Raw genomic sequence first — 25,139 nt, 5'->3', positions numbered from 1 at the left:
AAAAACTCTCCACTTAGAAGAATATAACTCAAAGCTTCACTCGAATTTAAGAGCTTCACACTTAAGTTATTTGTTTTGACTTCAAAGTCTGAACTCTACAAATGAATGTTTTTTTTTTTTTTCAAAGTAAAATCTCTACACACAGAACATACAACTTTGGAACTCTGAATGTGTATCAAGTTCTAGTACCAAACTAGTTGGGCAGTTGGGATTATTAAAAGGGATTCCTATAATTGAAACTCTACACAAGATCTTTTGAATCAACACTTAATTTTAGACTGTCAATATGATATCTCCAATTGTAATAGAACATATGGATTTATACTGCAAATGTATAGAATTGTGAACTACACTGGAAACTCTACACATAAAACTCTACACTCAAGTTTTAAGGGTCTGAACATCAAGCTCTGAAAAATCTGACCAGCGATTTAGCGCACCAAATCCGTTGGAGGTTCAAAAACTAATTCTTTCGCAAGAGATTTTCAAAGAATTTCTTTAGTCAAAACTCTACACACGATATCTAGTACTTTGTTGCATTTTTGTAGCTGATCAAACATAAATAAAACTTAATTGAAGGCACACAATGTGTTTACATTGAAACTCTACACATAACATTCTAAACTCTACACTTTAAAATCTTAACTTGATACTCATTTTAACACTTTAAATTTTGATTTTGGAGCTCTACACTCAATTCTCTACACACAAAACTCTACACAACAAACAACAGAGCCATAACTTGCTACAAAATTCCCAAATTTGCGCTCATGACCCTACACAATCCTCAGCCGATCTACCCCCGGCGAGAAAGCATCCCTCCATGGTCCAGCCAATCGTTATTGCTAAAACATAAAGTACTTTATTAGTATTCAAAAGGCATTTTTCAAATACCTGCTCGTTCGGTTCGTTCCGAGCTCGTTGGCAACGTTTCCCTTCGAGAGTGTCCTCCTCAATTTTCTTCTTTTTTTCGCTGTCGAGTGCAACCAGCGCTCCTCCTCCTCCGGAAGGAAAAGTCATTCTGCGGTTTTTGGAACCGAACGGTTGGCTCAAGTTTCGAACTCGTGACTGCAGCATCAGCAGCCTCCCTCTTTGGGGAGTTCAAAGGAACTGCTGCGACTTCTTCAAACGTGCCGGGAAGATTTTTCCCCCGGAATTGAATGAAAATCCTCCGGAGCAAATTGGCACCGGAATCGATGATTTTGAAATGGAGAAACTCCAGCCCTGGATATTCTAATTTGATAATTATTTTTTGGGGAATGCGACGGTTCGTTTAAATTAAAATTTATGTTTGCTACTATGCAGCATGGCAGCTTTTTTTCGTTTAAGAGGGGTACCGACGACCGGGGAAAAAGAAGTCCGTGATGAGCTGGACGTGACCGGGATGATTAATGGGAAGAAAGTCTTCGCTTGTTCAGTGCGGTCTTTGAGGGCCCACAAGAAATCCTTGATTTATTTGGGTTTTTTTTTCTTCCAGTAAGCTGGTCGATTTTGGGCCAATCAAGAGTACGACGAATCAGTCAGGCTTTGGGGTGCGGCGAATTATTCATTGATTTCGCCGGTTTGTAACGCGCGCGTGTACCGACAAAATGTGATTACTTTTGGCGAGGGCTCAATTGGGGCATGATGAGACTGGTTAGGCATCGGTAATCGTTGGAGATCTTGGAAGAAGTCTACCCAGAGCTAAACTGTTCCGATTAGTAATAGTACAGTGGTTTGGCTGTCTATTCAACGGTCTACAACAAGATTACATTGAAGTTATACAATTGAGGACATGATTACTAACTTGTAATTTGATTTGCCTTTTTCATAGAAATTTTGATTTTATGATCATGAAACTATACAATTTTTTTAAACCTTGCACATGGGACACATTTGATGGAACTCTTTTTCCAAATCCCTCCACTTTGAACTCTACACATGAATAATGAACATTTTGAACTCGCCTCAAAAAACTCTTCCAAAAAAGCTCTTCACTTGACACTTGAAGCTTATCAATGAAACGATACACGAAAATCTCTACACTTGTAATTCAACATTCATAGCTTCAGATAATACACTGCTCACTCTACACCAATAACTTAACAATGATAGATTTGAACTAGTAACTTCAAATTGGTAACCACAAAACTCTACACATGGATTTCTACACATACAGAACTCTGAAACTCTACACTGATAGAGGTGTGTATTTTAAGTCTATGATTCACATTTCAAACTCAAACTACAGTTGAATTATTCCATTGTTTATGTTTTATGTATCTTTTTAATGTCTACACATCTCTACACAAATATTTTTGTAAGCTTACACAAAACATGTATATTTATTTTAATTTTATGTCATCATTTTAGAAACTTGGATCAAATCAGTCTTAGTTTGAATATAACTTCTCCAAAAATAATAAATTTGAAGACAAGTCGCCAAGTCGTCTAGTCACATGCGATCGATTTCGCGAGTGTTTCTTTGTTGAGCAAACAAATGTCATGAAATCAATCAAGTTCGCTCATCGATGATACTTTTATTGCAATATCAGCAATCTTCCGATTTCAAAATCAACATCGTTACAAAAATGTCTCCAAAACCCTCTCCTACTCAAAATGAGCATCCTGCAAGAAAACAAACAGACAAAAATCAATTTTTATTTGCCCTTCGCTGCTCCAGCGCAAACGACACATTATTGACTCTCCGGAGCAAAAGGGGCTGCTGCTGCCAAGAAAAACTACCACCCCCCGCAACTACAATAAACCGTGAGTAGAGGAAAACTATGCGCCCGACGTCGTCGTCGCGAAAAATACACAAACATCCCGGGCAAACAACAATTTGAGAACTCAACTCGTTCCAGCAGCTTGCAGCCAAGTCGTTCAAAAGGGCAAACCATAAGTGTGTATCCCCCCCCCTTCCCCAACCTCCCACCCACGATGATGACGGCAACATAAGGACATCCGCCGTCGTCTTATCTTCCCATGTGATTTTGGTTGTGGTCGAGGAAAAAAGAAGGGTTCTTCGAGAAGAGTCTTTGTTTTCTCATCGAGCGCGGCCGCCATCATCGCGACAAGGACAAATTTCGACTTTTCCCAAGAGAGAGGTTCCGCATTGTTGAGAAACACATTCCAACTTGGTGCTTGCGATGACGGTTCGGGGGGGTTTACAGTTTTCCACGGAACGATTTGTTAGGGGGAAGGTACTTGTTTTTGGGACTCATCGTTGTATACTAAAGATTCATCCTACTATGCTAAGAATTATTCCTTCTAGCTGAGGTTTCTACCATTTTTACCAAGGATTTGGCTTTTATACTTAGGATTTATCCTTCTATAATAGAGATTCAACCTTCTATACAAGCGACTCAGCCTTCTATACAAGAGTTCCCCCCTTCTTTGCCAGAAATTCAACCTTCTATACTAGGGATTCATCTATATATAGTAGAGATTCGACCTTCTATACAAGGGAATAATTCTTCAATACTACAGATTCAACCATTTATACTAGACACTCAGCCTTCAAAACAAGAGTTTTACCATTTTTGGCTAGGGATTCATCTTTCTATACTAGAGATTAACCCTTCTATGCTAGAATTCAACCTTCTATACTAGGGATTCATTCTTATATAGTAGAGATTCAACCATCTATACTGGGGATTCAACCGTCTATACAAGAGATTAACCCTTCTTTACTAGGGATTAATTCTTATATAGTAGAGATTCAACCTTCTATACTAGGGATTCAACCTTCTATACTAGGGATTTAACCTTCTATACTAGGGAATAATTTTTCTATACTACAGATTCAACCATTTATACGAGGCACTCAGCCTTCTAAACAAGAGTTTTACCATTCTTGGCTAGGGATTCATCCTTCTATACTAGAGATTAACCCTTCTATACTAGGGATTCAACCTTCTATACTAGGGATTCATTCTTATATAGTAGAGATTCAACCTTCTATACTGGGGATTCAACCGTCTATACAAGAGATTAACCCTTCTATATTAGGGATTCATTCTTATATAGTAGAGATTCAACCTTCTATACTAGGGATTCAAACTTCTATACTAGGGAATAATTCTTCTATACTACAGATTCAACCATTTATATGAGGCACTCAGCCTTCTAGGGATTAATCCTTCTATACTAGAGATTAACCCTTCTATACTAGGGATTCAACCTTCTATACAAGAGATTAACTCTTCTATACTAGGGACTCAACCTTCTATACTAGAGATGCATTCTTCTATATAAGAGATTCTCTCTTATTTGCTAGGGGTTCGACCTTTTATAATAGGGATTCATCTGTCTTTGCGGGAAATTAGACTATCTTTACTAGAGATTCATCCTTTGAATTTAGTAATTCAACCTTCTATACAAGAGATTCCATCTTCTATGCAAGTGATCCTACCTTCTATACCTCAGACTCTACCATATCTTCAACAATCCCAACTCACAACCCTCTCCCCTAGCTCAACTCCCACTGTGAATCAACCCACCGCAGCACTCGCCCAAAGACCACTTTCGGGCAAACATTTTAGGAAAGATTTACAAGATCTTCAAAACTTTCAACGCGCGCTCACTTCTGGGAGCCGACGCAGTCAACGATACTCGAACAACATCATCATGGGGTCGTCCTCATCATCGAGGTCCACGAAGTCTATCCGGAATTGTCCTCTCGTGCGGCGAGGAAACGTGGTGGTGGCGCGTAAAGTACTTGAAAAAGTTTCGCTGCTCGCAAAAGTTTCGATGCAGTTGCAGAGAGTGTTGCGTGGGGCAGGGGAAAAGTCGAAAAACAAACAAGTCTGCAAACTCAGTGGATGGGAACGTGTCATTGAGTTATCCGACGTGAAGTCGTGTTGGACAGAAAAATTACTTGTTGGTCGAAAAAAAGAAACTTCCCAAGTAGAAATTCATAACTGTGTCCAAAATTACCCAACCTTGGCCAGTTTCGTGCCGAGCCGTTAGATATGACCATCATTATGCTATTTTTTTCTCCCGCAGAACCTCGGCTTCTATAAAAGGTAAACGTCTTCGCCGCAGCAAAGTTCGGAATCGATCTAACAAACAAATTTGAATATACTGGGATGCACGAAATTGCTGTTCTGTTCAGCGCTCATCCATAACTAGCTGGAGGTGCACCAAGTTTTACTGGCGAGCTTTATTTTCGGTAACCAGCCAAATTCAACGGACCTGAGCAGTAACTCGTGTGCATAATGATGTCATTTGGATTCTTGCGATGAGCTTTTGTGGTTGGAAACAAAGCTGAATAAACTTATATGACGGCAGAGAATAACCAAATTCATAAATATTGACGAGCGTCGATTTGGGCACTGTAGCCTTTTGTGAGCGAGGTGTCGTCGGATAATATTTGTTATTTTCTTGAATCTATTTAACTTGACGCCTCGAAGTAAATATTCCTAACAATATCTGTGGTTTGCGGATAACTCTCTCTCTTAACCGAAGTTATTTCACCAAAATTAATTTTGAATTTTGAATGCAATATTCTTGACTTAATTAAAACTTGTTTGCAAAATTACTTTTCTTTCTATAAGGTTTGTTTAAACCGTGGGATATTGTTTTTGCCTCCTGAGGAAAGACTTATTCAGTTCAGATTCAATTATCCGAAGACCTCGGAAAAATTTCCCTTTGGACAATCGAAATTTCGTTGTTTATTTTTGATGGTCGATCTTAAGTATGACCCATAAACTACTCTAAAATGATTTAGACTTTTTTAATCAAAGATGGTGGCCAAAATGGCAAGAAATATAAATTGATGTTTAAAGTAAGTAAATAAAAAAATATGAAAAAAAAATTAATAATTCGATTATCCGAATTCCCAAACAAAGCATCGGATAATCAAGTCTGGACTGTACTCGATAAATGAACCTCACAAGTTGACCTCCTAGACCCACCTTCACGTATGAAAATCGACTCAAAATCAAATTCCGGGCAAATGTTTGTGTGGGTGTGTTTAGAGATGTGGACAACAAATTGACAACTCGATTATCTCAGGACTTCATCCGGACCGTTATGGTCTCATTCCGTCTTCGCCCTGGGTTCCCATAAGTCTCAGCAAGTTTAGCTAAGTCCTTCAAAAATTATGCTAAAAAGATTTTGACTGAATTCCAGAAGATTGTAAAATGGCTGTTTTATAAAAAAAAATTCCACGTTTTAAAAAAGATATTAAAAACACTATTTTTCCAACGAATTAAAAAGATTCTAGATCTGAAAACCCTATCAAAAGTTTTTAGCACTTAAGTGTTATCTTTACACTTTTTTACACACTGTTGAAGCAAGTTCTCAGATATTTTGATGAAAATGAAGTCCGGATTTATCTTGCGACCCAACGTTGGATGCGATTTCAAAAAACCTTTTCAACGAGTCCAAAAGAATGAACATCCTATCAAAAGTTATGATCGCATAAGTGTTAATTATGCACGATATCAATATTCAAAATCTCAAGGATTTCATACTCTACATAATTTTGTTGTAGATATTGAAATAATCTGGATTGAAGAACATCAAGGATGACTTTCTGATATTCTCAGATCTCTTAAAACTAGACTAAGGATCACACATAAATCAGTATTAATTGTAAATATCTGTTAATTGACTGAATCTTATGTAATTAATCTAGGATTTTCATAGATGTTTTCACGGAATTTTCATTTTATCTACAAAAAATCAAAATAAAACTAATTTTCAAATTTTTTACTCTAATCCTCTCTCTCACCATTTATAAATAAAAATCTTCAAAATTTCAATGGAATTAGACATGAAAACTATGTTGAACACAGTGTTTTTGCCTTTTCTTTTTCTCTCTTTATGAGTCATTGAAAAATAATTTGAATATTTTTAAAATTTTGATGTAAAGAACCGCAAAATGTAAATAAATAAACTCTAAATAATATTTGAAACAACTAAATTCATAACTCTCAAGAATAACTAGTTCCTTTGGAATAAATAGGCATAAAAGTTCTCTATTTCTCTATAATGACAAGTTCTTTCAAACTTCAGTTTAATACTGAGAGTTCTTCTAAAAATATTGTATGATAAAGTTGATATCTTAAGCATTACCCACATTTAATATGATTTAACTCTGAATTACCTAGTTTTTTATTTTAACAATAATAAAAGTTTTAGCATTCCCTTATTTCAGATTTCTACAATTATTATTTAACTGAAATGTTTTGCTCAAGATTTACAAAATGACCTCAACAAAAAAATTAATTCAGTTCAAATTATGATTCTTGGAATTCTTTTTGTTATAAATTTTCTAAATAAAGATTCAAACAAAGTCATAATCATTTTTTTTTTTCAAATATGAAACTACTATTTATCGTTATTTTTTTGTTGTTGCATTTTGATCTTTGAAATTGCTCTTTTTGCTTAAATGCATATTGCATTCTTGAATAACTTTATTTTACCTAGAATTTATGTTTGAAATTGAACATTTCTTTTAGCTCCACTCATTTTATTACTTCCTGAGTTACTTTTTTAAGTTTTTTAAATTGTTATGTGACATGGTCAGAATCTGTATTTGTTTTTTGTTTTTATATTATTATATCTTCGGAAGAAGTGATTTTTAAATTATTAATTTGTTAGTTTTGCAAGTTGGTTTTAGTTTCAAATTAATTATCAAGTCCCTATAACTTGATAGTTTGGTTCTAAATAATTTAATGTCTTTTATTGCAGAAACTTCGTAAGCATATTTTAACTACATTTTGCTGAACTGAAGATTCAAACCTTATTTCTTATTGCACTCCAAACACATGTCCAACGCGCCCTTATAAATGTTCAATGGCCCTCATATTTCCCCCCCAATTCAAGTCACCTTGCAGCAACCAAAAAGTCTCAAAGTCGTGTAAAAGCCAGCGCGCTCGACCAGATTTTTATCGAAATCAATAGAAGAAATGATTTGCAGCTTTCTCAGGGGTGGTTCTCTACAGCTCACACAATTTTTCCGTTCAATTCAACGCTCTGCAGCAAACTTGCCGGGTTGGCCCCATTTCGTGCCCCCAATTTTGGCCATTCCTCGGCCACAGCTTGGCCATTCGAATGATAATGGGAAATTTATCTTCTTTGAGGTTGATTTTTTTTCTGTGTGCCTTTGCGCTATCACGCTCTGTCTTATTTGGGGAAAATTCTTTTGAGGTGCAGGGTGGGAAAAAAAGTAGAAAATCACCATCGACTTTTTCCGTCGACGAAAAAAAAAACATTGATAATAATCACACGTTTTTCGCTCTCTTTCTCTACTTTTTCTAATTTTAGGTAAGCATTCAGTCGAACCGCCACCATTTTCGCAATCAATGACGACGATTCGGGAAAAGCGCGCTACGTGCGGTTTTCCCAACCTCTCCCGGAAAAATCGTCGATTTTTCGCCGCGCGCTCAATGTGGGTGAGTGTGCACATGAAAAATTTACGCTTCGAACCGAACGGAATTGGAGAAAATGAACGGAAATGCTTTCTCTGTGTGTGTGATGCTGGACCAAGGCTGCTGTTCTTCTAGCTATTGAGAAATAGATTGTTTTCCCCCCACCACCCAACAATTTTCCTCCCTCTTCAAAGATCGTTAGCCAATTGTTGATCGGCAGACAGTTTTTCCCTCCCCAACCCACGTTTTCGTTCTTTTATTTTCCTCTTCTGCCGCTGGCAGCCAGCAACAAGCTCATTTCGTGACTTTTGACTTGTGGGGGTGGTGCTGTGGGTGGGTGGGAGAAAACTGGTGTAATGCAACCCCAGCACGAAGAGCACAAGTGCCGCTCCTTGAAGATAAATTAAAGAAGCCTCGATATCCTTTGTCTGTGGTCGGTGAGAGAAGTCGGGTTTTCACGAGCAGTTTGATTTTCCTCCTTTTTTTCTTCTTTTGAAATTCTTGAAGCTGGAATGCGTGACTGCTGCGGTCCTTGGAACAAAGAACAGCAGCAGAAGTGGTTGGGGAAATTTGGTGAGAAAAGTGGGAAAATCCTCGCGTAATTGAGTGTGAAAATTGGCACCTCCCAAATTGGAAAATGGGGATCATTGGTGAAAGCGTGAGGATTGCATATTTTTTGTGGGTTAAAAAGTTAAATTGATATTTAGTTTTTACTAGCAATAGTAAAGGACATCATTAATTTTATTCATCTTTTTAATTCAAACAGATAGACATTTTTATTGTAACCCTTAAAACTTTTCAAAATTGAGATTCTTCTAGTACAAAAATCCAAATAATTTCTCCCTTTTTCATCCTGTTGTACATGATACTTTTTATTTGAGTGACATAAACATTAATTGATAAGTCTGAACAATTTCTTTGTAGGGGAATCATACCCTTTTTCAGCCTATTTCTATTATCGGCCTATCAGCACTTTGATAGTTAATTACAGCTTTCATACAGTGTTTTTGACTTTTCCAAAGTAACAAATAGCTCAAAGAAAAGTGAGCAAGCAACATTCCATTGATGATGTATGTAAAAATGTTGATTTAATAGCGAAAAACTGCAAAAGTGATGAGAATTGGTCGAACGGCTTAGACTGATTAAAATGGACTGATCTCTATTACAATCCCAAATTTTTAAAATAAAACTCAAAAACATTTACATAAAAAAACAATATTGAAAATCTATTTTCCTTTTGGTAAAGCATTCTTCAAAATTTTTAGATTATTTTTTCAAGGATCGTTAAAAAAATATTGTTGGTATTAAAAAAAACAGATTTTAAATTTGAACAAAAAGCAGTTCACAATCAATTCAATGATAATCAGGTGCCAAATAACCACATTTCAGCATTAGTTTTTTATCAATTTATTATGTTTCCAATATCTGTTTAATAATGTGTTCAAATTTAAACAATTTAAATGTCTGTTTGCAAAACTATTTGACAAATTTAGAAGTGTAGGATTGAAAAAAGCAACAATTTTGCTAACATGCGATTAAAGTAAAAAAGAAAAACCTCAAATTTTTAAGGAATAAAGAGTTTTTCAATGAAATTTTGGAAATAAAACAATTAAAGACAAAAAGCAAATTGAAAAACCCTGAGCTGCTTTTTTATTGATGTTCAGTTAGAATCAATTTAAATTTCAACAACTTTGAAACTAAATTTTAAGTTAAGGATTTTCATTTTAGGCCGTTGCAAATATTTTTTGAAGTTTATGTCCCTCGACTCTGACCAAAGTCGAGGGGAGGGGGCAAAAAAATGAAAAAGTATAAAAATTTAAATAACGAGCCATGGTTTCAACATTTTAATGAAAAAAGTGTTTTGAAATGCATTATACACCTGTCCAGTTGTTTTGCCATCATTAGTTTCCAAAATATCTAAGTATTAACGAAAATTTTATTAAAAATATTTTTTTTGCGATGCTATACATTGCAATTTCATAAAAATTCAAAATATGTTTAAACAAGCCCAAACATGCTAAATATGATTATCATTGCAGAAAAATGCATTTTTGATTGTTTTCAGTTGATTAGACTTTTATTTTCATGTACATTTTGAAGTTTTTTGATAAAATATTTTTTTGCCTTATTTTTTAGACCAATTTTGACATAAACTTTGAAAAATATTTGCAACGGCCTTACTTGCGTCCCACATTTTTGCCAAAATTTATGCATTGGTTGACTATTATTTGAAAAACAAAATGGTATTTTTTTTCTGGAAACTTTAAAAACAATTGAGCAATAACTTTGATTTGGAGTTAATATTATTCACTGATTTTTTTTATTAAATTAACAAAGTTGGACAAATCACATTCACATCAAAGCGAATTTTAACGTAGCATTGGATTGAAAATTATTGCAAATTTAAATAAATTTTAAGATTTTTTTAAGCCAAAAAATTATCAAAAATTAAAAGATCAACCATATTTGACAGATTTTCATTCCCTAGAATTAACATACAGAATCAATTATTGGAAATAATTGTTTGATCTACCTACAGAAGAGTAATATTTACGAAAATTATGAAATTTATAGTCCAAAACAACACAAAAATCACCATTCTTTTGTTTTTAATTTAGAAATAATTAAAATTTAAAATTTTTAAAATAACATTAAAAAAATTAAAGGTAAAGAATATTAAAATTTGAACATTAAAAAAATCGAAAACAATAATAATCTGATATTTTGCAAATTTGAAAATAATTAAATATGAAAATTTCATGATCAGAAAATTTTAAGATTTGAAGATTTGAAGATTTGAAGATTTGAAGATTTGAAGATTTGAAGATTTGAAGATTTGAAGATTTGAAGATTTGAAGATTTGAAGATTTGAAGATTTGAAGATTTGAAGATTTGAAGATTTGAAGATTTGAAGATTTGAAGATTTGAAGATTTGAGGATTTGAAGATTAAAGATTGAAGATTTGAAGATTTGAAAAATTGAAGATTCGCTGATGAAATTTTATTGTTTGATTTATATCTTACAAGCAATCTTTGTTCAATTCTTTGTTCTTTACTTTAAATGATTGATTCAATTCCGAAAAGGTCTCTCCCAGAAACCCCCAAGTTGACATTCCCTGAACCATTTGTTTACCAAGCAGGCAAGCTCAACGTTCCTTTTCTGGTCAAGAACTGCTAGTCCGAAAAGCCAAACCCCCCAGAAGATTGCCCACTGGCTTATTTCGTATTCTGTTTAAACGATTCTCTCCAGCTGACTGGACTTCCAATGAAATTTACCATGCATATGTTAAGAAGGGGGAAAACCAAGTCGTTCACATACCAGAAGTTGGTTTTCACTCCCCTCCCACCGCCCCCAGAATCCTGAAGATTGCTGCGAAAAGACGTTTACATTTCGTTCGTTTTCTGATCCCGGAAAACCGGAACTAGAGAGCCAAGCTAAATTGACATTGAATTAAATATTTCACTGGACCCGAACCGAACCGAAAGCGATTTTCCCTTTTGTTTCACTTGCGGATGAGCTTCTGGGATCGGATCGGATCCTAGTTTTCCAGGGAACGCCGAGCAGCAGAAGCAGTTTATCAAACTGCTGCAGTTCTCTGGCAGGGAATTCCCCAGCGTGTGATAGCATTGACTGCTGAATTGGAGTTTATCTGCAACCCTTTGCTCCGTTCTCTTCTCCTCTGGAAATCCAGGATCGATTCGTCGGAAAAGTTTCCACATTCCTGCCGGGTCTCACCTCAGACTAAGTTGGTGTTTGAAACAACTCGAACTTGTCCGTGCTTACCGTAGCTCAAGGGAGAAGTTATCTTGTCCAGGTGTTTGAAACATGAGGAAAATTCTTCTGCACTCAGTATAATTTGAAAGATTAATTCAATTTGAGATTTGTGACGAATTGTTCAGCTGAAACTTATATTGACATTGATTAAATAAAAAAAAAATTAGTTTCCAAATATCCCAAGCTACTGAGTGTACTCTGTTGTTATCCCTTGGATTACAGTCAACTCAAACTCCAACCAGGAGGACTTACTTCAAGTACAATAAGTAACAACTTTACCAAAGCTTGGACAGATAAAAAAAGTAGAAGAATTATTGTCAATTAATTAGATTCAATTCCGGAAAAGTTTCATCGAACAAACTTTTACTTGAGTTATTCCAAAATGCAAAAGCACAATAAACAAAGTGAACACAAACACAACAAGTTCTTTGTTCGATTTTCAAACAAAGAAAAATTCGAAAGGTTCTAGCCATTTCACCTTTGTCCGGGTCTTTCCGCCAGTTGGTCCGTATCGATGGACCTCAATCTTACCCGCCAAAGAAAAAAAAAGGATATCATTGACAAAGGCTCCACAAAACTCACACAATCACAAGTAATCTCATCTTCAATTCGAAGGAAAAACACACACACACTCCCCCAAACTCTCTCTCACTTGTGGCAGAAGTAGCCTTTCCAATTCGATTGAGATTTCCTTCTCAGCGCTGCTATAATACCGTTCCGACGAGCCGGGATTTTCCCTCGGCAATACAAACAACATTCGGCAAAAGTAGCAGCAGGCAAAAAATATTAAATAAATAAAAAAGTTTTCTTTTGCCCACCCCCTTCCAAAAATCTAGCAAGACACAAGTTTTAGTCTTTGTCTCGAAGGAAAAAATGGGGAAAAACAACCAAAATAAAAGTTACTTTTGCCTACCGACAAAATGACACTCGCCTGGAGTGTCCTCTCGAGGGAGCCCAGAATCCGTGTATCAATCGAAGGCCAGAGGAAAAAAAATCCTTTGATAAACATGGTTGGTGGTGGTCCGAAAAGAAAAGGACAACCCCCTCCAAGAAGCTGAATGAATGGCAATCAAATCAAATCTAGCCTCGCCAAATTGAATTAACGGAAAAATGTGAGCAAGATTGGGTTAGGCTTGGGAGCGTTGAGCTGAGCGATGAAGGCTATTACGGAGGTTAGGCTAATGGGACATCAAACAAAGAGGAAAACAGGAAGGAAGTTTGGGGGTTTCGTGGAGCGCAAATGACGGTTAACTAGAAGTAGTGCAGAGTGTGGTTGCTTCTGGGTTTAACATGTAAAAAGTGAGTTGAATGAAATTATTTTAAAAATATCAAGCCGAGGAATCTAAAATTAATTTGATTCACATAAAACAAAATTTAACTAAATAGAATCACTTAAGAATCGATATCTAATGAAAGAGTTGCTAATTTATCAAACTGTTGCTGCCCATGTTCGCATAAATGTCCCATATGCAAAAACAGCAAGCTGAGAAAAACGCATTTGAAGTTCGTCCCACACATAAGGCTACGTGTTAAGTTTCCACGAAAAAACTGGATTTCCTCCTGATTTCTAGAACAAAGTACTGGATGTTATAGGCTCTTTTGAAAGAGCACACGATTTTGAACCAAGCTGCATCAATAACTCAAAAGTGATGAAAATGCATATGGGACATTAATGCGATCATGGGCAGTGTATGACTCTTGAAAAAATGTTTAAATCAGCTAGTTTTAACAGTCACTGAATCGATATTTACAAAAATCACAACCAACAATACTTTTAAGTATAACTTTTCACATATTGTACCAAACGATATAAATTTTAAGGGTGCACAGCAACGAAGTAGGTTGTTGTCTTCTTATTTCAAAATTGTCAAACTTACGGACCCAATCCTGCAATAGCGGGATAGTAAAATTAATCAAACTTTGTTGTAAATTACTTTGTGGACAGTACTTTAGGGGATGAATAAAAAAATATTTCGATAGTACCCGTAGTTTTGAAGATTCTAAAATGTTTGTAACAAAAATCTGGGTGCATAAGCTCTGGTTTATGTGCACCGTTAATGTCTCTTAGGCAGGGTGGCCACTCAAGTCGGGAAATCTGGAAAGAAGGGAATTTGCCAAAACCCGAGAAAAATTCGGCAAAAGTCGGGAATTTCAAGCATACTTGTTTGAAAATAATTTTTTAACTGTTGAATAATTTTGTAATATTTTGTACAATTTTCAAATTAAATTCACTGTATTCTTTCTTTAGTAACTAACTTTAAATTTAAGGTTCCTTTCAGAATATTGATTTATTTGAGATCAAATCAATATTGGATGCATTTGATACAGATTTTGTTTTGTTTATCAAACAAGAGGTAACATCTAACTTAAAACAACAACAAAGTTAATGAAAAAAACTAATAAAGAGCCTAAATTAATATTTGAAAAAAAAAGATTCCAGCTTGAGTTTGGCATTTTTTATGATTCCCTTGAACTTTTTTGTGAGTACGGGTAAATTACTATAGACAAAACTTAATACTTAGTTATCGGAAAACTTAATTATCAAATAAAATCCAATCGTTTTTCGTTTTGAATGAATTTTTTTAAGGTTGTCTATGGAAATAAACGGCAAAAAAAAATAAACCCAAGAAATTACAGCAATCATGTTTTAAGCGTTTTTTGATAAAAAAGTGAAATTAAATTAAGATTAAAATTAAAAATTCAGTTATCTTAAACTTTCATTCATTTCCAGTTGAAACGAAGTATCAAAAGCTATACGTTTTCCAATTTTAAAACAAACTTTCAACTTATAGTATGGTTAAACTTTCGGTTAATTATTGAAGACTAGCTGATTATTTTTCTACACTAAATCAAAATAATGTGTGCTTCCATTTTTGAAGTATTTTTTTGTTTCACAAAAATTGACAATAGATTGATTTTTTTTTAAATTCATTTAATTTTTTTATGGTAAATGTTATCTTTTTTTTGTTTGAAATCATTATTAAGATAAGAAATTCCTACACCACGGCGGTCGCAAGATTGTGATGCATGGCGGCATGAAAGTATATCAGAATCTGCATGAAAACTGTCCTCATGCATTTTTTGCGATATAGGGGTATGACATTTTTGCCCGTTACCGACAATTATCGACATTACCGACGGCTTTTTGGTTGTATTTCACAAAAAAAAACCCTTAACAGAACGAGAATCGAACCACCAACTTCTTGATTATTGATCCGACACGCTACCACCGCGCCATGGACGCTTGATGAAATGTGAGTGAAAGAGCACCAACATATCCTTCTCTTTGGAGTGTTGCTCGGGGACGGGCCAGCATTATATGTGTTGGTGAGAACTGCAGATCGCTGACATGTTTACACGCGGGCAAAAACGATCTACGGGCTTGCTGCAAAAAAAAATGTTATAAAATGTGACATTTTCTGCAGCAAATCCAATGTTGCAGATTTTGAGATATATTTTTCCTTTGGGTGTATTACTTGAGTTTCTTGAAAAGCGGGAAATGTCGGAAATTTGAGTGGTCACCATGCTCTTGAGCAATTTTATTGGAAATTTCCTGAACTTTTCGAACAAAATATTTTCGGGGATGAACAATAATGGACACTTTTTTGAAAAATCAAAACTAAAATTTTTCAGTCGAAATTAAACTTTAAGTGGCTATATCATGAAAACGGGTGACTTTATCAAAAAATCTGTAAAGTAATTTTTGATTACAAATTTGATTTTAACTGTTTCGGAGGCTTGGTCGCTGAAGTGTTAAAAACTGAGGCAAAAAAAAAATTTTTTTTTCAAAAAATCATAAATTTATGGCTCAAAAGATGCGCTTTTGTCCCCTAAACATTAAAAAAATCAAAAAATGAAAAATACAAATGATGTAAAAATCATCAATATCTGCAACTTTGCCATAGATACAAAATTGATCAGAAAATTCCTATAAAAATTATATGTTTTATATGAACAGCTGCCAAAATTGTATGGGTGAATCAATGAAACAAAATGGCTTCTTCGGTTTAAGAAAAGGCCCCCACAAAGTTCGAGACAAATAAAAAAAATACAAGAATATACAAATGGTCGAAATTGCACAATTTTGAGAGAATTGCTCAGTTTATTAAACTGTAAATATTGATGTACTGTAAAGTTCAGTTTTCATAATGCCTTGATTTCACCTGGTATGATTACCATTCAAATACTTTAACGTCAATTAAGTTTATCCCCAATCAACTTTCAATGACCGCGCACTTTGCCCATCACAAGTGACACGGAAAAGCTCACTTTACTACCTTTTCAAAATCCCCACCATAATCATTCCCCAAGTCATCCAATTGATTTCCATCAAAAGCAAGGGTGGTGCTAAAACCGATTAAGTTACTAAAGCCACATCTCATTCAGTGCTCTTCCTTGCACACACACACACACACCTGCCTTTAACCTAACCTCACAGTTTTCATTCAAGTGCAATTGCGCGCGTCCAACCGGGCTGCAATTTGCACTCGATGCTCCTTTTCAACGACAACGGCTGCTGACATGTTGCACACAAGGTGCAGAAGATGTTGCACAAGCGCTCATATGAGTCAAGGGATAACGAGGCAGCCGAGCGCATGAAAAGGAGCAGAGAAGAATACGAAGAAGAGTCAAGTGCAATTCAAATGTCAATTGCCATTAAATCACAAATTATCCACGTCACGGCACCTGAATAGTTTGAAGGGGTTGAAGAGGTTCCCTGAAGAAGTTGATGGGTTGGGGGGAAAGGATACTTGTACCTCAAATGACTCGAGTGAAAATGAGGATGAAAAATGCCGGGTGGATTTTCCCTGGGAAGCTTGAACGAAGTAAAAAAAAAGGTAAATCAAAACGCAAGAATGCTTAAATTATGGAAAGCAACCAGATTGAATGAATTTTTCAAAAGAAACGCACAGCTTCTGCGTATAATTTAGTCAAACCGAGCGCGAGGTGGCAAAACAAGCAACCTCAGAGTGGCGGAAGATAAACACTGCCTTGGCGTTGCGGGGGTGGAGGTTTTCCCTCCGGGGGTTTTGCGGGAAAAACCCTCACCCTCGTCGCCCTCCGTTCCCACCGCCTGCCGAAAAAGCGATATTTTTGTGAATGAATTATTAAACAACAAAACAAACACGCGGTTTTTTGGGGCGGGCCGCGTTTTTCCTTTTCTCGTCAATTAAACTTTTGTAATAGGATTTTCGTCGTGGCGTCGCGTTGGGCTGAGGAAAATTTTGATTGTTTTCCCGAGCACGCGAAAACGAGCGTGAAAATCTTTGTTTACTGCCTTCCGGGCTGTGGACGGTGGCGTTGGGTTGTGGCTTTGCGATTAACAAGGTGCTGTGATGAAATTTGGGACCGTTTTAAAGTGTGAATCGGGTAATTTTCGAGCTTTGAAGATTGGGGGAAAAAGGGAGGAATTTTCAAGGATTAAACTCATTTTGCACAGATTTCTATTACGATTATCTGGAAATGTAACTATGAATTGATGTGATTTTGAGATTTAGCAGATAATATAGTTAATTCATCTATTTAATATCAAGTGGGACCACGGACAACAAAAAGACATTAAACTTTGGAGAACAAAATATTTTCATGAGTTTAAATTTAAGTGAGATATTTTAGTTCTTTTGAACTTAACGACAAAACTAAACAAATTTAGAACCTCCAGGTTAGAAGCCCCCAAAGAATAACCCCGTAAATTCTGGCCCTCAGGCATGACTTCTTTGCCGACTGGAGGGGAATCCACCGACATTAATATTCCATTTGCGCAAGAATGTTGCCATATTTCTTGCCGGCTTGCCGTTTGCGTTCCCATTCGGTATATTTTATCTTCACCGAGGCCCGCGTAATAAAATACCTTTAAAAGTTGAAATAATTCATCCTCTTCCTCGAAACCATCATTCGTCCAACGAGTTGAACCCAGAAAACTAGAGCTCAGAATTTTCCACATAATAATCAGATGATGCAGCGAAATTAGATGCTTCCAGGGTTCTCTAGTGATGATATATATCGCATTCACATATTCACATTTGCGGAATTCTATTTTCGTCCCAAAACGGTGAGGAATTCCTGGTTGCTCTCTAGCTCTATTCATACGTGAACAAGGTCCGCCGTGCACTCCTCTCCATTTTCCAATTTAAATGTACCCGAGGAGAGGTCCTCCTCCACGGGTCAGGACCTCCCCCCCTCCCACCCTCCACCACCATTGACACTCACGTGGAACTTATTTATGACTATGATGATACCCGTGAGCTTCATCACCTTCCCCCTCACTCCTTCCTACAAACCCACCCACTCTCAGACACTTTTCCCACCCTCGTATGAGAACGTTTGTGTGTGTGCGAATGTGTATCACTCACGTGGGATTTGGCCCTACATTTTCCGGAATGTCGAAACCCACCCCCCTCAAACACCTCAAATGACCACCCAACCCCAAACGCCCCCTCGAGGTGTACCTAGTGGTCGGATTAGGGTGTGTTGGTGGGTGTAGGAATATGTGTTCGTGTGTGTGGGACTAGAAAAGTTTGAATTTATTTCCACTGTATGAAAATTTATCGTTTCAGTGTGTGGATTTTTCTTTTCCCATTTTTCGGGGAATTTTCCCAACCGTTCCGACCGCCTCTCTCTCTTGGTGCAATTGGGTTGGGTAGAGCAATTTGTGGGATGTGCACATTGCAGTGCAGTTGTGTGTTCAGGGTGGTTTTTGGATTAAAGAATAGAAGTTTTTTGATTTTTGAAATGACCTGAAATACTGTGTCTTCGTTAGATATTTGATATTTTTTTGCTTTTTTTTTATTTGCTTGTAAATTTAATAAGACAACAATAGCTGTAGAGCGTCCAATTTCCCGGGGTTACTAATTTCCCGTGAAACGGGAAATTTTCAGCCAATTTCCCGGGAAATCCCGGGAATTCCCGGGAAATTTTAAATTTATTGAAAATTGTTATGATCTTGGTTTTAATTATTATTATGCAACAAAATTGTAAAGGACATCAACATTAATAGTTTAATTAAGTATTTTGGTATTTTTTGATGAGAAATATTTTTTACTGTGAGTAAAATAAATCCATAATCCACAATCATAAAATTGCATAATTCACAATCATAACATGCAGAAATTATGTTTTCCATGACAAATACTGGTTACAGCTCTTGAACAAATGGTAAAGCTTTTTAGTGTTGGTTTTACTCCAAACAACCCAAAAAAATCAAACCATCCACATTAACGACCCCGGGTCTTTTGTGGTCTCTATTGCAAGTTTCTGCTCGAACCTAGGAGTCCGAAGGCTTGAATGGGGAGAGCACCCAAACCTCTTTCTATTCCAAGGAACCTTCCACCCCAGTGTTTGAACTGACGACCTTTGGATTGCGAGTCCAACCGCCGCCAGCGATTCCACCGGAGTAGGCTTGGTTTGTTGTGTTGTTTGTACTTATGGCATGGAGACAACCTCCTACACCTGAAATGACTTAACGGCCTAACAACCAAGGCCGGGACCGACATTTTACTTCCTCATCCGATGGAAGGTATAACATAACAACCCAATGTTTTCAAATATTTGAAGCGAGCTTTGAATATATTTTTGCATTTTTTGAGAACAAACAATAGAAAGTAATTTTTCAATGATTTTTTGTATTATTATGCAACATGATTTAAATTATACGATAAATTAACATCATTCCATAAAAAGTCTTCTTTTGTTTCACATTTAACCCTCTAACACCTGTAGTTGCACCAGTGCTCCATAATTCTTTTACTTCAAATTGTAATTTTTTAGTACTAGGTATTATACCAATTGAATTAATTCTTTTTGCACAAATTCGATTTTCATCTCATTTGATCATGGTAAACAAAAACGTAAAAAAAAATCTCAATTTTAATTTGTAGGTAAGGAGTTAACATTTTTTTGATGAAATAACATCAATCTATTAAAAAATAACCTAATTGTAATAATTTAATACTCATTAAGCAATCTTATCAGAAATAATTCTGATATCAAAATTTCTGATAATCTGATTAATTATATATAAACCAAACAATACATTTAATTGAACAAAATCATGTTGAGTTTGTTCATTTATTATTTTTTCAGAGCATTTTCAAAAAGTAGTTCCAAAAATTTAAGAAAATGTTTACTTCCGCTTGAATTTCGGGAATTCCCGGGAAATTTACAAATTTCCCGGGAAACGGGAAACATTTTTTTTCGGGAAATCCCAGGAAATCCCGGGAATTTTTTTCCTGGGACGGGAAATTGGACGCTCTAAATAGCAGATATTAGTGCAAAAATAATACAGTAAAATGACTAAAGATAAAGCCCAAAAACAAGTTTGCTTAGAAAAAATACTCAAGCAGATTAAAACATTTTTTGGTTAATTTTTCAACAAGATCTAAAGCCATCTGACAACAGGAGCAGTGATCTCACTTCAGCTAATTATAAATTTGAACCTTAATTTCAAACATATCAAAAAAGCTTGAAAAACGTTGTAAATCATTTTTTTTTTTGAAGCTTGTAAGAAATGCAAAAGCATGTTGAAAAATGTTGTATGAACCTTTAAAAAATATTATAAGAAGAATTTTTTGAATCATTTTTTGCAAAACTTTATTTTCTTATTTAGCTTGCCTAGCAATAGCATTTCCAGGAATCAAGCTAAATTCCATGTTTTAATTTATTTGAAACTTTTTTTCTCTAAATAGATTTTCTAAGTCCGATATTCAGACTCTTTGAACTTATGATTCCATATTATAATAGTTTTCCATCAAGTATTTTGAAATTACTGCATTAGAACATTCTGAAATGTTCTAAATTCAATTAAAATACAAATGCTATAAATAATACATAAACAACCTTTTTTTTCATTAAAATTGTGTTGGCAATTTTAAACAAAATTTATTTTTATCCATTTCAAGCTTACTTGAAATGTACCTAACAAAAAAATCATAAGTCTTGACAAAAACTTTGAAGCAACCTTAAACAAAAGTGCACAATTTTTATAAAAATAATATTCAAAAAATTGTCAGATAATTTCAGAGAATCAGAAAAAGTTCCACAGGTTAATATTTGAAAAAAAAGTGGAGGTTTTAGAGCTAGGTACAGATTAAATTTGAAACTTAAATAGTTTATATTAATATTGAATCAAGTTATTTATTGTAGTGTTTAAGCAGTAAAAACATATTTGAAAGATTATGTTAAGTTATTAGGTTATTTTCATAATTTGAGATTTTTTTGTATTTTCATGAATGGATAGTATTTTTTTGATAAACTTAATCTAAACCACAAAAATTACAGAATTTTATTATGTTCATAACTGATTTTGTACAGTTTTTAATATAAACTTCAAAACATAAAAATAAGCACTCTCATGTCGATTACTGAATTGTACGGTATTTGAAAAATTGAAAAATAGGTTTTAAAAATTATAAAAAAATATACTTTTTTGAAAACATACGTTTTTGCTTTTACGAAAAAAAATAATCTGATCTCACTTTTATTACAAATACTAAAATACTAGTTTATGCAAAAAGTTGCAAAATCGAAGGTAAATTTATCCAACAAGGTTTACCGAGTTGGACGAATACAACGAGTGCTGAAAAAATCAAGTTTTGAAACGAATTGCTTACACTTTTTTTGCAATTCCGATAAAAGCTTTAGAATGGATTTTTCTGTCAAATGTCAATTTGTTAAATAAATTCACCGTTCAAAACAAAAAAAAAATAAACATGTTACAGCACTCACTTCACCTGGTATTGCAATGTATTAATTTTTCATTCTGTTATTATTGGTGGAATGACAGAAAAAATAACTAGTTTCAAAATGAAATTGCAAAATCATTTTTTTCCTTTTTTAAAATTTTATGTGAACTCATATAAATCTAATGTTAAAGTTATTTAAAAGTCACAGTAAATTATTTTGAAAATAAGGATCCAAATGATTGTGGAAAGTTAATTTAAGATTTTGTCCAAATAAAATAAACATGCCGAATACTTAGAAAAATAATATTTTCTCAAACTTAAATTTCTATTATGTTAAAAAATTAAAACTAAATTTTTGCTGTCTTAAAAACATCATTGAAAACATTTTTAAGCGGTTTATACATTATTCACAGTATTCGAATGCAATTTTATTTTCAAATCTTCATTGTCAATTAAAATACTTTTAACATCTTTTTCATATTTCTATTTTGAAATCTAACGAAATCCCTCAAAACTCTCCTGCCCAACTCCTACCACAAATTCTTTACTCAACTTGCATCAAACTGCTCAACTTGAACCGTTTACGAACAACACTGCACTTGCAAGCATTCCCCGTTCAAAACAGCAGTCCGGAAAGCTTTGGGGCATTCAACAAACAACTTTTGCAATATTGTGGCACCCTTGAAGAGTATGATTGCTCGTTGTTGTAGCCTTTCTGGGTGGCCAATACTTTCCCTCATTAGTCTTCATTATTTGGAGAATGCAACCTCCCTCAAGATCTTCTTTTTTCCCCACAAAGAATCTGATTTTACACAAAATATCTCCAAAAACCAATCAGAAAATGATAAGCCGTTCGCTTTCATGTAGTTTTTCCTTCCTTCTAAAGTTTAAAGAAAACGGAAGGAAAATTTCCCTCCAAAAAGCGGAACCGGAAGTTCTTCGCCACGCTATCTGAGAGGGGGGAAAGGGTGAGGTCAGGGGCGCCAACTTTCCCGGCAGACGCGGACAAGGACCTTCGGCGTGGCATTGCACCCGAAAGCAAACGGATCGAGAGAAAACAAGCTTGTACTTTTCCACGAACCACCGCAAAAGGACCCTTCTTTTTGGAGAGAGGGGGAGGGGGACTCTGATAAACTCTCTCTCGCGAAGCAAGAAGGAAATTCTCACGGGGCGTTACGAAAAACAAGAAGTGGTGAGGGGGGAAGGGGGGGTAGTTGGCGCCTTAATGCGCATAAATATCGTAAGAAGAAAATAATTACGCTAAAATTTATAGCCTCTAATGATAATTACGACTTTTGAGTTTGGTTATAAATTTCCCCGGGGTTTGCGTTGCAAGTCCCGCTGCTGACTTTCCCCTTGAGTCGTCGTCTAGGTTATGTTGCAATAAGGTACCCCTCTCGAAGATATTTAAAGTTTCTCGGAAGTCATCGCGACCGAGAAAGAGCAGGCGCTTATCCGAGTATCGTCGTCGGTTCGAACTTTGCGATGGCCATTAAGCCGTTAAAGCTTGTTTGGTTACTGGGAAGTAAAGAGGAGCACGTGAGGTGGGATTGGGGTAAAATGGTTGACTTTGAAGCTACAGCCAATCTTTCGTGACGGTTTGTTTACAGGCTGAACATGGGCGCAGTTGTTCTGTGAAAGCTGAAGGACGTTTTGCTAATCTAATTCGATCTGGTTTGGCACAGACAAATGTTCAAAATGTGCCAAATGCTTTTTCTGAACCTGTCCCAAATAATTGTTTCAGACTTTTGTCTCACTAGTTCGTCTAAATTTGGTTTAATCTAGAGGAAAACATGTTCAAAAATTGTTGCAAAGTTGTTCTAGAAGATTATCTCAGGCTTGTCTCACAAGTTTGTCACAAACTGGGACAATTTTGCTTGAATATTTTGAGACAAGACTGTCTCAAACTTTTGAACATTTTTTTCTCAATTTTGTGGGACAAGTTGCCTCAATCTTGTGTAACTTGTTTTCCTTAAAACTCAGTTTCAAAATAGTGAGACAAGTTTGTCTGCTTGCTCCATCTTTTTTCTCAATTTTTGGGTCAAGTTTGTCCCAATCTGTTGGAACAAGTTTGTCCCAATTGTTTGAGACAAGTTTGTCCCAATATTTTGGGGCAAGTTTGTCCCAATCTATTGGGATTTTTTTTCTAAATTTTTGGGACGAGTTTGTCCCAATCTTTTGAGACAAGTTTGTCTCAATCTTTTGGAACAAGTTTGTCTCAATCTTTTGGGACAAGTTTGTCCCAATATTTTGTTACAAGTTTGTCCCAATATTTTGGGACAAGTTTGTCCCAGTCTTTTGGAACAAGTTTGTCCCAATCTTTTATGAAAAGTTTGTCCCAATCTTTGGGACAAGTTTGTTCCAATCCTTTGGAAAAAGTTCGTCCCAAACTTTTGGGACATGTTTGTTAAGTTAGGATAAGTTTGTCTCAATTTATTGAGACAAGTTTGCCCCAATCTTTTGGGACAAGTTTGTCCCAATCTTTTGGGACAAGTTTGTCCCAATATTTTGGGACAAGTTTGTCCCAATCTTCTGGGACAAGTTTGTCCCAATATTTTGGGACAAGTTTGTCCTAGTCTTTTGGAACAAGTTTGTCCCAATCTTTTATGAAAAGTTTGTCCCAATCTTTGGGACATGTTTGTTCCATCTTTTGGGACAAGTTCGTCCCAAACTTTTGGGACATGTTTGTCCCAATCTTTTGGAACAAGTTTGTCGAGTTTGTCCCAATCTGTTGGGACAAGTTTGTCTCAATCTTTTGGGACAAGTTTGTCCCAATCTTTTGGGACAAGTTTGTCCCAATCTGTTGGGACAAGTTTGTCTCAATCTTTTGGGACAAGTTTGTCCCAATCTTTTGGGACATGTTTGTTCCAATATTTTGGGACAAGTTTGTCCCAATCTTTTGGGACAAGTTTGTCCCAATCTTTTAAGGCGAGATTGTCCGAATCCTTCGGGACAAGTTTGTCCCAATATTTTAGGACAAGTCTGTCCCAATCTGTTGGGACAAGTTTGTTCCAATCTTTTGGGACAAGTTTGTTCCAATCTTTTAGGACGAGTTTGTCCCAATCTTTGAGTCTGATAATTTCTGTCTCGAGATCTAGCTCGAGATTGTCTCTTTGTTTTGTTTCAGTTTATTGAAGTAATTTCGTCCCAAACCAGCTCTAGATATTCAATCCAAACTTGAACTCAAACTTTTTTCATGTATTTGTTTTTTTCAGATTTGCCCATTTTTTTAGCTAAAGCGGTTTTCCTAGACCTACTCCAAAAATTTGTCCCAAAATTTTTCTAACAATTTTGTCTTGACTTTGCCTGAAAAGTTCATATCAAA

General features: G+C 35.4%; 1 protein-coding gene across 8 annotated transcripts in view; it reads left to right on the top strand.

Annotated features, from left to right (window-relative positions):
- Positions 1-25,139, top strand: part of LOC120417562 (protein muscleblind) — a 526,440-nt gene that overhangs the window by 366,493 nt on the left and 134,808 nt on the right. The window contains exon 3 of one of the 8 annotated variants that reach the window (XR_008212115.1): positions 8,257-8,384. The exons of the other annotated variants lie outside the window; for them this stretch is intronic. The gene's annotated coding sequence lies outside the window, so the exon portion shown is untranslated. The remainder of the gene's footprint in view (positions 1-8,256; positions 8,385-25,139) is intronic. 8 annotated transcript variants of the gene reach the window in all.

Source organism: Culex pipiens, chromosome 2 (assembly GCF_016801865.2).
Source record: "Culex pipiens pallens isolate TS chromosome 2, TS_CPP_V2, whole genome shotgun sequence".
NCBI lineage: Eukaryota > Metazoa > Arthropoda > Insecta > Diptera > Culicidae > Culex > Culex pipiens.
This window is presented reverse-complemented; position numbering and strand designations above follow the sequence as displayed.